The sequence below is a fragment of the Mixophyes fleayi genome, chromosome 3 (assembly GCF_038048845.1).
Source record: "Mixophyes fleayi isolate aMixFle1 chromosome 3, aMixFle1.hap1, whole genome shotgun sequence".
In the NCBI taxonomy this organism is placed as follows: domain Eukaryota; kingdom Metazoa; phylum Chordata; class Amphibia; order Anura; family Limnodynastidae; genus Mixophyes; species Mixophyes fleayi.
Genome location: NC_134404.1, coordinates 8,797,098 through 8,811,155, shown reverse-complemented (window position 1 = coordinate 8,811,155; position 14,058 = coordinate 8,797,098).

Below are 14,058 nucleotides of genomic sequence, written 5' to 3'. Positions count from 1 at the left end.
CTTCTCTTCCCCCCAGTGTCAGTACATGTCCTCGTGTTCTAATACTTCTTTTCCCCCCAGTGTCAGTACATGTCCTCGTGTTCTAATACTTCTCTTCCCCCCAGTGTCAGTACATGTTCTCGTGTTCTAATACTTCTCTTCCCCCCAGTGTCAGTACATGTCCTCATGTTCTAATACTTCTCTTCCCCCCAGTGTCAGTACATGTCCTCGTGTTCTAATACTTCTCTTCCCCCCAGTGTCAGTACATGTCCTCATGTTCTAATACTTCTCTTCCCTCCAGTGTCAGTAGATGTCCTCGTGTTCTAATACTTCTCTTCCCCCCAGTGTCAGTGCATGTCCTCGTGTTCTAATACTTCTCTTCCCCCCAGTGTCAGTACATGTCCTCGTGTTCTAATACTTCTCTTCCCTCCAGTGTCAGTGCATGTCCTCGTCTTCTAATACTTCTATTCCCCCTAGTGTCAGTACATGTCCTCGTGTTCTAATGCTTCTCTTCCCCCCAGTGTCAGTACATGTCCTCGTGTTCTAATACTTCTCTTCCCCCCAGTGTCAGTGCATGTCCTTGTGTTCTAATACTTCTCTCCCCCCCCCCAGTGTCAGTACATGTCCTCGTGTTCTAATACTTCTCTTCCCCCCAGTGTCAGTGCATGTCCTAATGTTCTAATACTTCTCTTCCTTTGTAGAATTTTTCCCTCCTGAACCTTGTTATAACCCTGGATATATGTGAAAGTTTCTATCATGTCCCCCCTTCTACTATACATATTAAGATCTTTTAATCTTTCTGGGTACGTTTTGTGCTGTAGGTCTGTAAAGGGGTGGCGCTTAGGGAGACAAAGCCACACAGACTACAATCCCCTCCCCATCCCGGTTACTCACCCGATCCCAAGGGATTACTATGGACCACACCGCCCTTTCCGCGACCTGTTCTAGCTGAGGATCAAACTTACGCCCTCTCTCTGGCATGACCTTCTGCACTGAGGTCTGGTGGTGAAACCAGAAGTGAGGATCTCCTTGCACCAGGTGACGATATGTCCGAGACAACGACAACAGGGCAGAGACATGCACTCTACCCTGCTGCCGACACCTGGTTTTGCTCTGGGCCAAAACAAGGCGCTATAAATACTTGGACTAGAAACAGTTCTGCCCAAGTACTCTACTTGCCAATAGGTGAGGGCCCACTCAGAAGTAGGGAAACCTAGTAACTAGGGGTGTGCACCGGCCACTTTTGGTGTTTTGGGTTTCGGGTTCTGATTAGCTTGAGGTTTTGGTTTCTGATTTGTTTTGCCAAAACACCCCACAAAAGGTTTTGGTTCTGATTTAGGGTTTAGGGTTCTGATTTTTTTTTTAAAAAAGCATTAAAAGTGCTAAAATCCATATTTATTTATTTTTTCAGTCCTACACTATTATTAACCTCAAAAACATTCATTTCCACTCATTTCCAGTCTATTCTGAACACCACACACCTCACAATATTGTTTTTAGGCCAAAAGGTTGCACTGAGGTAGCTGGAGGTCTAAGCTAAGCGACACAAGTGAGCACTGCAGTGGCAGACAGGATGGCAGTTTGAAAAACTAGGCCCCAAAGAGCACATAATGCCAAAAAAAGAGTTGCAAGATGGAATTGTCCTTGGGCCCTCCCACCCACCCTGATGTTGTTGAAATAGGACATTCACACTTTAACAAACCAATCAGGAATAGTGAACGTAGTTTAATCTCTGGTACTAATATTTCTGGACTGCAGTGTGGAGATGGTGCCCGAGAAGCGGGCGAAGGTACCCGCCATCGCTGTGTCCCTGGAGGGACAGAAGACGTTCCTGGCGCCCGTGAAGGGGGTGAAGAGTCTCCTGGTAGCTGAGCCCTGCAAGTGGGTGAAGAAAGAAGAGGAGAAGAACTTACCCGTCCATCGATCCAGCGGCGGTGAGTATGCCTTTCTTCCTGCAGGTCCCGTGCGCGGGGGAAGGATGAGCCAATCAGGGCTCATCTTTCCCCGCTGGCCAATCAGCGGCCGGATGCGCAAGCCAATCGCGGCTCGCGCCCGGCCATTCAAAAGATTGGCGCCGACGCGAGCCAATCAGCGCTCGCGCCAGCTGATGACGTCACGCCGGCGACTATATAAGTCGCCGGGTGGCGCCATTTTGCCAGGAGTTCGTCGGCGGAGAGAGCAGGAAGAGGACGTGTCGCGGAGAGCTGCGGGATCAAGACAAGAAGAGAAGACAGCGGAGACCAGCAGTGGCGGCAGAGAGCCCTTGTTAGGGCTAAGAGCGCCTCTGCTGCCTGAAGACCGGCGTGATCAAGAACAGAAGCCGGCGGCAGAGCGTGGAAGCAGCGGCAGACGGGGAAGGAGTCCAGGAGAAGCTCCCCGAAGACAGCCCCAGGTAAGGCCTTGCCAGGCAACTCCTCTCCCGGGTCCACGCCCGCAGCACATTCAGTAAAGTCGGGCACAAGGCCCGTTGGCACTAAAGTAGGGGCACAAGGCCCAGGGACCTGGGCACTAGGCCCCAACGAAGTTAGTGGGCCAGTAGGCCATTAGTATATATGATAAAGGGGACAAGCCCCTATTAGTTAGACAGGGGGCGTGAGAGCCCAGGTACAAGGGCACAAGGCCCTTAGGTAGTTAGTGGCCCAGAGGCCATAGAAAGGCCGGAGGGCCTGGTTAGGGGCTGGTAGCCCATAGGCTATTAAGGGCACAAGGCCCTCAGTTAGTTAGGGAGGCCACAGGCCTCAGGCAGGGGCTAGGACCCCTAGGTAGTAGGGCATAAGGCCCTAGTGAGTGGGCTCAGAGCCCTGAGTTAGAGAGGGGGCTGAGGCCCATGAAACAGAGCAGAAGGCTCTGTGTGTAGCTGGGCAGAGACCCATGGTGTGTAGGGTATAAGGCCCTGGTGGTGTGTGGTAGAGGCGTGGGAGCCTCGTGAGTGTAGGCGCGGTCCTGTGTGAGGTGAGCACACGTGGTTAGGAGGTACAGTAGAGCGGAGGCTCCTGTGGTGCTGTAGCAAACTCCTGGTTGGCTAACAGCGGTGTGCTCGGGTAAGTAGCGTGCAAAGTACCGTATACTGTATTTATTCTGTCTGTGCGGCGAGTGTAGTTTACATTACGGTATTTTGGGGTGTGCTACATAACTGTGTCCAGGGGCAAGACGTCAGGCCCCTATTAAAGGTAGGCTCTTGTTCCCTGTGTTTCCTGTGCTAACCCGTGCTGTGGGGACAAGTGTAGTTACCAGCATACACATAGTCAGGGGAGAACACACGTAGTTTCCCTGTCCCTTAGGTCCCCGGGGTCACCCTGGTACCCAGAGGGGGTGGCTGAGTGAGTCGGTGGCAGTGCAGCACACCTTGAGGCAGTTCCAGGGGCGGCCGTGGTTCTGATCAAGGGTCCTCAAGGCCGGTTCCGTGCAGGTGGACCTGTGGTTCCGGACGTAGGGACACGTGTGAGATACCCGAGTACAGGCAGTCGGGCGGTTCAGTTCGATCGGCTGTTCCGTGCGGCAGTCGGCCCGCGGGTTAGTGTGCTGTTCTACTGAGCCTCAGCCGGGCTTAAAGAACCGGTCCTTAGGGTCCGTGGGTGACCCCATAGCAAGAAGGCAGCTTCTTGGTACGACCTGGGTGAGGGGGTTAGGAACCGCCCTCCGGTTTAGGCTGTGAACACCGGCTGGTGTTCCCCGTAGCGTGTAAGTGAGCAGTTCCGTTAGTGCACCACACCTAGTTAGGCATAGTGGTTTGACTTAGTTGCGTTGCCGACCATTAGAACGTTGTTAGGGTCGGGTCGCTGTTGTAGTCAGTCCAGTTTTGTGGGTGCCATCTTAGTCTCACGGAGAGCGTAGAGGGAGGCTGTGTGTTCTTGTCATCCGCAAGTCGGGAAGGTGCAGGAGAACCGGATCGGAAGCGGGAGTGTCCCGGTGAGTATCACGCTCGATTCCTCCTTTCGGTTAGGCCCTCACCGGCAGGTGTGTGAGGTACTTGAGGCGGGATTAGTCCTCGGACTAGTCTTGGCCTTCAGTGCCTGTAGTCCCCCGCGTCTTGGCAAGAACAAAGTGAGGAGGCGGCAAGGAGCTTGGACTGACTGTGCCCTTGTTCTTTGCCGTAGTCTCGGACAGCCCTTACTTGGTAGACTCGGTTTAACTGTGTTTTCCCTCTTAGGTGTTGCTTGCGGGCGTCCGGAGAAAACCCAATCAGGGACCGAGGTAGGATCCAGTCATCCACGTGGATCGTGGTAAATTCGGAGGTATTAGGAGTTAGTCGCCCTGTGAGGCACATCTCCGATAGGGACCTTACAGCAGGAACAGTGAACGTAGTTTAATCTCTGGTACTAATATTTCTGGACTGCAGGAACAGTGAACGTAGTTTAATCTCTGGTACTAATATTTCTGGACTGCAGGAACAGTGAACGTAGTTTAATCTCTGGTACTAATATTTCTGGACTGCAGGAACAGTGAACGTAGTTTAATCTCTGGTACTAATATTTCTGGACTGCAGGAACAGTGAACGTAGTTTAATCTCTGGTACTAATATTTCTGGACTGCAGGAACAGTGAACGTAGTTTAATCTCTGGTACTAATATTTCTGGACTGCAGGAACAGTGAACGTAGTTTAATCTCTGGTACTAATATTTCTGGACTGCAGGACTATCTCTGATCGAGATCGTGGAGGAAATTGACGAGGAGGATTTTGCTGGTGTGGATACAACAGGACGAAGGGTTTTAGGTGTCCCATCTAGGAGTGGCACTGCAGTGGCAGACAGGATGGCAGTTTGAAAAACTAGGCCCCAAAGAGCACATAATGCCAAAAAAAGAGTTGCAAGATGGAATTGTCCTTGGGCCCTCCCACCCACCCTGATGTTGTTGAAATAGGACATGCGCACTTTAACAAACCAATCATTTCAGCGACAGGGCCTACCAAACTACTGTGGCTGAAATGATTGGTTTGTTTGGGCCCCCACACAAAAAAAGCTATTCATCTCTCCCTGTACAAACTAAACTGGCTCTACTGAGGAAAGATGTCATCCTCATCCTCATCCTCTGATTCCTCGCCCCCTTCAGTGTGTACTTCCTCATCCATTATCAATTCGTTCCCGCTGGACTCCACAACCACAGGTCCCTCTGTAGGCTCTGGAGGCCAGTGCTGGTCTTGATTGAAGAATTGATAATTCATTTTTATGAACATCATTTTTTCAACGTTTTGCGGAAGCAACCTCCCTCGCCGCTCACTGACCAGGTTCCCCGCTGCACTAAAAACTCTTTCCGAGTACACACTGGCGGGGGGACAACTCAGGTAAAATAGAGCCAGTTTGTACAGGGGCTTCCAAACTGCCTTTTTTTCCTGCCAGTAAAAATAAGGACTGTCTGACATGTCTACTTGGATGGTGTCAGCAAAGTAATCCTCCACCATTTTTTCAATAGTGACAGCATCCAATGCAGCAACAGTAGACATGTCTGCAATAGTTGGCAGGTCCTTCAGTCCGGACCAGATGTTCTCAGCATCCCCGCCAGCGGGTCGTTTAGGAAAACTTAGCTTTTTCCTCGCAGCCACAGGTGTGGAAGCAACTGATGGAGGAGCTGGTGGCATGTCACGGTCCTCTTCAGAGGACAATCTCCTGACCAGCAGGTCTTTGCACCGCTGTAGACTTGTGTCCGCCGGAAACAGAGACACAACATACGCTTTAAACCGAGGATCCAGCACGGTGGCCAGAATGTATTCCTCTGACTTTAAAAGAGTGACCACCCTCGGATCCTGGCAAAGCGTACGAAGGGCTACATCCACAAGAGCTACATGCTTTGTTGAATCGCAATGCTTTACCAGCTCCTCCCTCACTTTCTCCAGCTGCTTCTGCAACAGCCTGATCAGGGGAATGACCTGACTCAAGCTGGCAGTGTCGGAACTGACTTCTCGTGTGGCAAGTTCAAATGGCTGCAGAACCTTGCACAACACGGAAATCAGTCTCCACTGCCCTTGACTCAGGCGCATCCCCACTCCTTTGCCTATGTCGTAGGTGGCTGTGTAGGCTTGAATGGCCTTTTGCTGCTCCTCCATCCTCTGCAGCATATAGAGGTTGGAGTTCCAGCGCGTCACAACCTCTTGTTTGAGGTGATGGCAGGGCAGGTTCAGGCTTTTTTGATGTTGCTCGAGTCTGCGGTAGGCACTGGCAGAATGCCGAAAGTGTCCAGCAATTTTGCGTGCCACCGCAAGCATCTCCTGCACACCCCTGTCAGTCTTCAGGTAATGCTGAACCACCAAATTTATGGTGTGGGCAAAACATGGGACGTGCTGGAAATTGCCCATATGTAATGCCCGCACAATGTTACTGGCATTGTCTGACACCACAAATCCCCAGGAGAGTGTAAGTGGGGTAAGCCACTCAGAGATTTTTTCCCTCAGTTTCTCTAAGAGGTTGGCAGCGTTGTGCCTCTTACTGAAACCGGTGATACACAACGTTGCCTGCCTTGGAATGAGCAGCCGTTGTGGAGATGCTGCTACTGATGCAGCTGCTGCTGTTGCTGCGGAAGGGGATGCATCTACCCAGTGGGCTGTCACAGTCATATAGTCCTTAGTTTGCCCTGAACCACTTGTCCACATGTCCGTGGTTAAGTGGACAGTGGGTACAACCGCATTTTTCAGAGCAATGAGGACACTTTTTCGCACTTCTCTGTACATTTTTGGTATCGCCTGCCTAGTGAAGTGGAATCTGGACGGGATTTGGTACCGGGGACACAATACCTCCATCAACCATCTTAATCCCACTCCACTGATGGCGGACACCGGACGCACGTCTAACACCAACATAGCTGTTACAGCCGCAGTTATCCGCTTTGCCATAGGATGACTACTTTTGTACTTCGTGCTCATGGCAGGTTCTTCAGGTGACGTATAAGGGAGGATGTCCCTAGGTGGCCAAGATCCTTACCCCTGCTTATTTGAGCTTTATATAAGGTATATATGGCCATACATTGGTTGTCCGGATTGGGATAGAAATAACTCTAGACCGAAGAGGTGGATTTTTTGGTCTTCTGCCCAAAGATGACGATGGGCTTTTTCATCCCATGGACAACAACTGTTTCCCCCCCTGGTGCCTAATTTAAGATAACCACATCAGCATCCTCCTCGTCAAGTTCCTCCTCAGCGCCAGCTACATCAATATCCTCCTCCCGGTGTACAACATTGACACCTTCATTAGTCAAATCTGTAACTGGACTGTGGGTGATCCTTCCAGCATATGCAGAGGGCGTGCTGCAAATGGTGGAAGGAGCCACCTCCTCCCGTACAGTGATGGGAAGGACATCTCTTTAGAAGGCAGAGTTGTTTGCTGTGTTGTTGCTGACAGCATAACTCTTTTAATTTTTTTTGAGGGGGGGGGGGGAGAAGGGCTTAGATCCTTGGGTGAAGCTGAACCACTAGTCATGAACACGGGCCAGGGCCTAAGCCGTTCCTTGCCACTCCGTGTCGCAAATGGCATATTGGCAAGTTTACGTTTGTCCTCAGATGATTTTAATTATTTTTTTTTGCTAATTTTAGTGAACTTTGGCTTTTTGGATTTTACATGCCCTCTACTAGGAGATTGGGCATCGGCCTTGGGAGACGACGATGATGACATTTTATCGTCTATGTCATGACTAGTGGCAGCAACTTCAGCATTGGGAGGAAGTGGGTCTTGATCTTTCCCTACTTTATCCTCTAAATTTTTGTACTCCATTATAGTTAAATCTCTGGTACTAATATTTCTGGACTGCAAGAACAGTGAACATATTTTAATTTAGCAGTACTGATATTTCTGGACTGCAAGAACAGTGAATGTAGGTAAATATTGCAGAACTAATATTTCTGGACTGCAAGAACAGTGAACGTAGGTAAATATTGCAGTACTAATATTTCTGGACTGCAAGAATATATTGCACTAAATTTTTTTTTATACTTTTTAAAGAATTTTTTTATATTCACACACATATATATACACAGGACAAAAGCACCACTGGACTCAGCAGGACAGACACTAGCCAAAGCACCACTGGGCTCAGCAGCACAGAGCACAGGACAAAAGCACCACTGGACTGATCAACAGGACAGAGCACAGGAGAAACTAACTAACCACTGGATTAAGCAGGACACAGGACACAGGACACAGGAGCACTACTACACTACAACCTCCCTCTTCCCTGATCTCAGCCAGAATGAAGATGGCGGCCGCAAGCGGGGAATTTATGACATCCGAGTTTTGCGAGATCCGATGCAAGACTTGGATGTCATAGCCTCGTTTTGGATTCATTTTGCCGCCGGAAATACCCAAACAGTGCTCGGATCCCGTCGGATCCGCACTGTTCGGGTGGGCTCGGATTAACGAAATCCGAGCCCGCTCATCCCTGCTAGTAACTACACTCACCGAGTTGCTCCCACTTCTGACTCCTGACCCCTCACATTCCTCCGTCACCTGCAACAACAACACACAGCCTCCCACCTACACTAACTGTGGGAATATAGTGTACCACCCACAAGATGCTACTAGCTAAACAACAGGAGACCTGATCCTACAACAACTAATGACCAGTCGGGGCAACTCTGCTAGCAGCTGTATGTGGTGTACTGTCTAAGTACCCCACCCTCTTCCTGGGGAAGCACCAGCCGGTACTTACCTTCTAATCCGGGGATATAAGCTAAACCCAAGTCCCAGGACTTACCAAGGAGACCGTCTCCTCACTAGGGGCACTTACAGAATACCAAGGACCAGTTACAGATGCTCGACCAGGGCCCAATGAAGCAACGCGCCACCTGGAACCGTCAGAGGCCACTGCCAGAACTCAGACCGGACAAGCCCAACCCTATAGTAACACCACCTTTACTGGAACCGCCAGGCGGACCTGAAAGGACTCAGAGTCAGGTACCCAAGTGAAGCCGAAGGGAGGACCCCTGGAAATCACATGGGGGTTCACTGCCTCGATAAGTCTGCGTGACCAAGGGATCTCCCGGACAGGAAAACTAATGTGTATCCTACACCTATCGTATGTGATGTTTTTTAACTCTCTACTCCCACCAAGGAACGGATAAACACAAGGGAGAGGACAGGAAACAAGAGCCGACCTTTAATGGGGGCCTGACGTCTTGTACCTGGAAGAGACTTCTAAACACAAACCAAATACAATACACAATGCTATATCACCACACAAGTTCAATAACACATTACTACTGTCTAGGATGGTCTGCGTATGACAAGCACTGGCTGATAAACCTAGTGTACAACACAACAACAGGAGCCTTCTGCTCAAACTGATGTCCCAGGCCTATTGCCTGACGTTAACCCTCCGTCTCACACTGCTCCTAAGGGCTTGGTGCCCTGCCTCAATCTATCTGATAAGGGCTCTCACATCCACTTTACCTATAAGGGCCTTGTGCCCTGTCTTAGTCTACTGAGGCCTTGTGCCCTTCCTCTAACTAAGGGCTCTTATGCCCAATCTACCTATAGGGCATTGTGCCATCGCTTTTGGGCCTGGTGCCCCCTCTCTAACTATGGGCTTTAAGCCCAGCTATCTATGGGGCCTAGTGCCCAGATATTTCCCTACCTATGCCTGTGCCAGAGCCTTGTGCCCACTACTAGTGCCACGGGCCTAGTGCCGAAGTGCCCACGGGCCTTGTTTTATACTCACCTGCTCCGTGCAGGATACTCCACTTGTCGCGATGTCTATGAGCCTTCCAGGCTCTCCAATCAGCGATGCCTCTTCCCTGCGGTTCTGAGTTCTGTATATCCAAATATGGATATAGCTGTGCACACCTTCCTGAGTATACCTGTCACCGCAGCATCTTGTGAACGCAGCGGAAAAACCACTGGAGGTCTTCAATAGGACAACAACGCCTGTCATCCTGGTAGTTCTCTCCACTGAACATAAACTGACACGTTCCATTCACTCTGACGCTGTGATAGACGAGTTCTGCATGTATGGAGACTAGGAAGGCTCCTCTGTAAACTTTTATAGGAACATTTATTTAGTATTGTTTGGTTCATCAGGACGTTTATTTTAGTTACAGGGTTTTAAAAGGAAATACAGGTTATTTGTTACAATTTTTTTCAGCGAGTTTTATTTCAGTAACCAATTAATTTTGTTATACAGTTAGCGTGTGGTAGCTGCATTGAAAGTACTGTGATTCTACGGAGGCTCGGTACATAAAGATCCTTACAAAGCCGGAACGTGAAGAATGGGGTGGGAGGGGCTTTCAGCGAGGTCTAACGCTAGTAACGCACTAGCCACACCCCCACAGTAGGTTGGCCACGCCCACTCAGCACTTGTCACGCCTACTTAGGGGCACTGGTGCCCTGCTTCACCCAGGGCACTATAATGTCTGGTTACAACACTGCTTTACACTGTAACAGTTGTTTAGCAGTCAGGAAATACATTCTGGTGCCAACAATTTCTCTGAACAAATCCTTTAAGGATAATTCGTTTTATACAATTGCCAACATTTGAAAAGGAGAGTTTGGATTGGTCCCTATTGAAAAATAGGGATAATTCTAGGGTCAGAAATCTCCAAGGACGACGCTTGGACACCTGAGCCTGTACCTGGATATAGGGACAGCTGGCAGCTATACACAAGGACACACGTGGATCAGAACACGGAGGATTGTGACGCTGCTTCTAGTAAACACGCATTCCACTTCCAAATCCACAAACATATAATTATGTGTCCGGCCTTGAACATTTTAGCATTTCCCGTCAGTGATTTACGACTGAGAACTGGTCGGGTCTATTAAATATATTTGGCAAAAGACAAAATAAAACCTTTTAGCATTCACATAGAACAATCAGATACACGCAGGGATAATGCAGCCTGATAGAAGGTGTATTCTACATCATTACTGGGTTTCTCAGCACATCCCTATCAATGTGAGTCTGTCAGGGGCCGCTGTCACAGCGCAATGCTCTGCAAATCTCGGGAGAGGTGGGAAGTGATAATCTGTACAAACAGTAATGCAGCTCTATGCCAGAGAACCACTGTGAGATTTCAGATGGTACAAGGGGTTGGCCACCATCAGATAACTCATTTATTTGCCTGCGCTCTCCTGCAACTTTGGCTAAATTTGTGTGTCGTTATGTTATCCAGCAATACGTGTGCTTTGTTGTCTACTACTGCATGCTGTCATATTTCTGTGAATATCTATCCCACATCTCAGGTCACTGATTTTGATCAAAAAATAAACTGCTGATATCATTATAAGTATTGCCTAAATGATTCCTGTGGGGACTTCGGGGCCCTAAATATGTGATGCCCTTCTGCGTGTGAAGCTTTTATTTCATTGCTCGGGTACGTGAAAATGCGCTTCTCTGTCAACCTACTACTGGAGGGCACAAAATACATCCCATGCAGCACCAGGAGCGCCCCATATCTCTGCTTCCCTTTGCTTCTAAAATTCTCGAACGACTTGTCTTCAATCTGACCCACTTTCTTTCTTCCCACTCTCTTTTTGACCCCCTCCAGTCTGGCTTCTGTCCTCTTGACTTAACTGAAACTGCCCTCACTACTGTGACAAATGACTTACTCTCAGCTAAGTCCAATGGTCACTTCTCCCTTCTCGCACTCCTCGACCTCTCTGCTGCTTTTGACACCTTTGATCATCCTCTTTTTCTCACCAACTTTCACTCCCTAGGTCTTCGTGAAAGCTCTCTCCTGTGTTGCCTCCTACCTCTCTGGCCGCTCTTTCAGTGTGTCTGCTTCTGGCTCTTCCTCCCCACACTTCCCTTTTCTATTGGAGTTCCACAAGGCTTTGTCCTTGGCCCTCTGCTCTTCTCTCTATACACCACCTTTTTTCCCCACAGTCTCCCTCTCGAAACTCAGACACACTTGAGAGTCGGCAAGCATCTTGATAGCCTGGTCTCAAGCTCACAAAGCTGTCGAGATTCTAACACACCTTCCTAAAGCCATGCATCATTGAAAAGTACAGAGTGACTTGTATGATGAGACAGTAGGCAGTATAGGGGTAACTCCAGTAACAAATGCAACCAGACTTGTAGCCTCAAAGATCCTGAGATGCCTACTCCACAGTATTAAAGGTTAAAACATGAGAGAGCTCATGTAGCTATCAAGAAAGGGCAGACAATAGACACCTGGTAAGTTACAAAAGGGTTAGAAAAGAGACAAAGAGGGCAGAAATGGTGGAATCAAGCCAGAGACAGCAGGAAAGTGGGATCAAAAGGTGGGAGTAAAGCAGACGGCAGAAGACTGACCATGCTAGGTGATGTATGTGTGTTTGTTGATGTGATTTAGGCTAGGGGTAAGGAGATAAATGATATTGTGCTTGGGTTTTACACCAATGACTATTAAACACTCTACTGGAGAGAAGGGATTTATCATGTGATGGGATAAGATATATGTTCCAGAAGCAAAGAGAAGCATTGTGATGTTAGATCTGCTCACTTATTAATGGAGTATTTCCACAATTGGCCAATGTACATCCCAAGAAAGTTTAAATTATTTTATAAATGTTGTCTAATTATATCTGTATTACACTCATCAACTTCTCTTCTAATAAAATACTGTATTCGATCTCCTGCCCACCCCATTGGTTTCATACTAAATCTTCATTTCTTGTGGACCTTTGTGACACCCTTCTATGTCCTCATATTACTTTATTTACTGTTTTTGAAACATAGAAATAAAATAACAAATCCCCTACAGCGCTTCACCAACCACTGCTGCAGATGTATTGGACCACAGACCAAACACCCAAGTCAGAAATAACACAGTAAATATACAAATAGACCAATATTTCTGCGCTGTGGTACCTCTATAACTGGAATCTATAGATCTAAGATACAATTAAAATAAAGAAAAAAATTATACTAATATTCATTTGTGTAGATCATACAGAATCTTCTTGTTTTGTCTCCAAATAAAAAAGAAAAAATGACAAGGTCACCTTGAGAAAGATCCGAGAGCTGAGGATCGAAACGCGTCGGGGCTTTGTGTGTCATTTTATTGAAAGGACTCCTACCTACTCAAACTTACCATCTGTGAGGACGTTTATCATCTCTCCGCGGTTTTATACTACGTGCTGACCGTCTTCTTAAAAAATATTGGTCTATTTGTATATTTACTGTTTTTTAAACATGTTCTCCTGCAACTCTTACCAAACACATTATTATTATTATTAATTTTTATTTATAGGGTGCCACAAAGTATCCGTAGCGCCGTATAAGGACAAACAATGGCACAGTACAAGGTGAAACAGCACAGTACAAGTAACAGTGAGCACTATAACTCTGGGGCCTCAGGCACAGCATGAAAGAGAGGGAGGGAGGGGAAAAGTGAGTATAGGCAGGTAACTATGGCCCAAGAGGGTGGGCACGGATGACAGGTTGAGAGTCACTGAGGGGAGCGGAGAGAAGCGAGAGGAGATAGAGGGCAGAGGGACTGAGAGGAGGTGAGCTGAGTAGCTGGAGAGCGCAGTTAAAAGTGATGGAAACAGAAGGTAGGAGAGCCCTGCTCGAGGGAGCGTACAATCTAAAGGGAGGGGAAGACAGACAGACACATGGATGAGACGGAGAGACGGGAGAAGCGGAGACGGAGAGACGGGAGGAAGGGGGAGAAGGGAAGAAGGGATGAGAAAGAGAGGTAGCCGACTGGTGGGAGTTTAGGCATGAGACTGGAAGGCTTTAAGGAAAAGGTGGGTTTTTAATGTTCGTTTGAAAGAGGACAGATTAGGGGAAGTTCTGATGGAGCGGGGGAGCTTGTTCCAATGGAGGGGAGCGGCGCGGGAGAAGTCTTGGATACGTGCGTGAGAGGAGGTAATCAGAGGGGAAGAGAGGCGACGATCGTTGGACGATCGCAGTGGGCGGGAGGGAGTGTGAATAGACACATTCATCTCTCCGGCTTCCTTCTACGCTGTATATCATTCAGTCTGGAAAACAGGGTTTCACTGTATCCAATGACAATACACATTTCTGTCAGATACTATAAAGACATGGTTGAATATCATAGAAAAAGTCTGACAAATGAAGCAACGTATTCAGTAAAGGTCGCAGGAGGGTAAGTATCAAACCAATAAATAAAAGTTGTCTGGAGGTGAAAATCCATAATGTGTCCTGATGTTATTT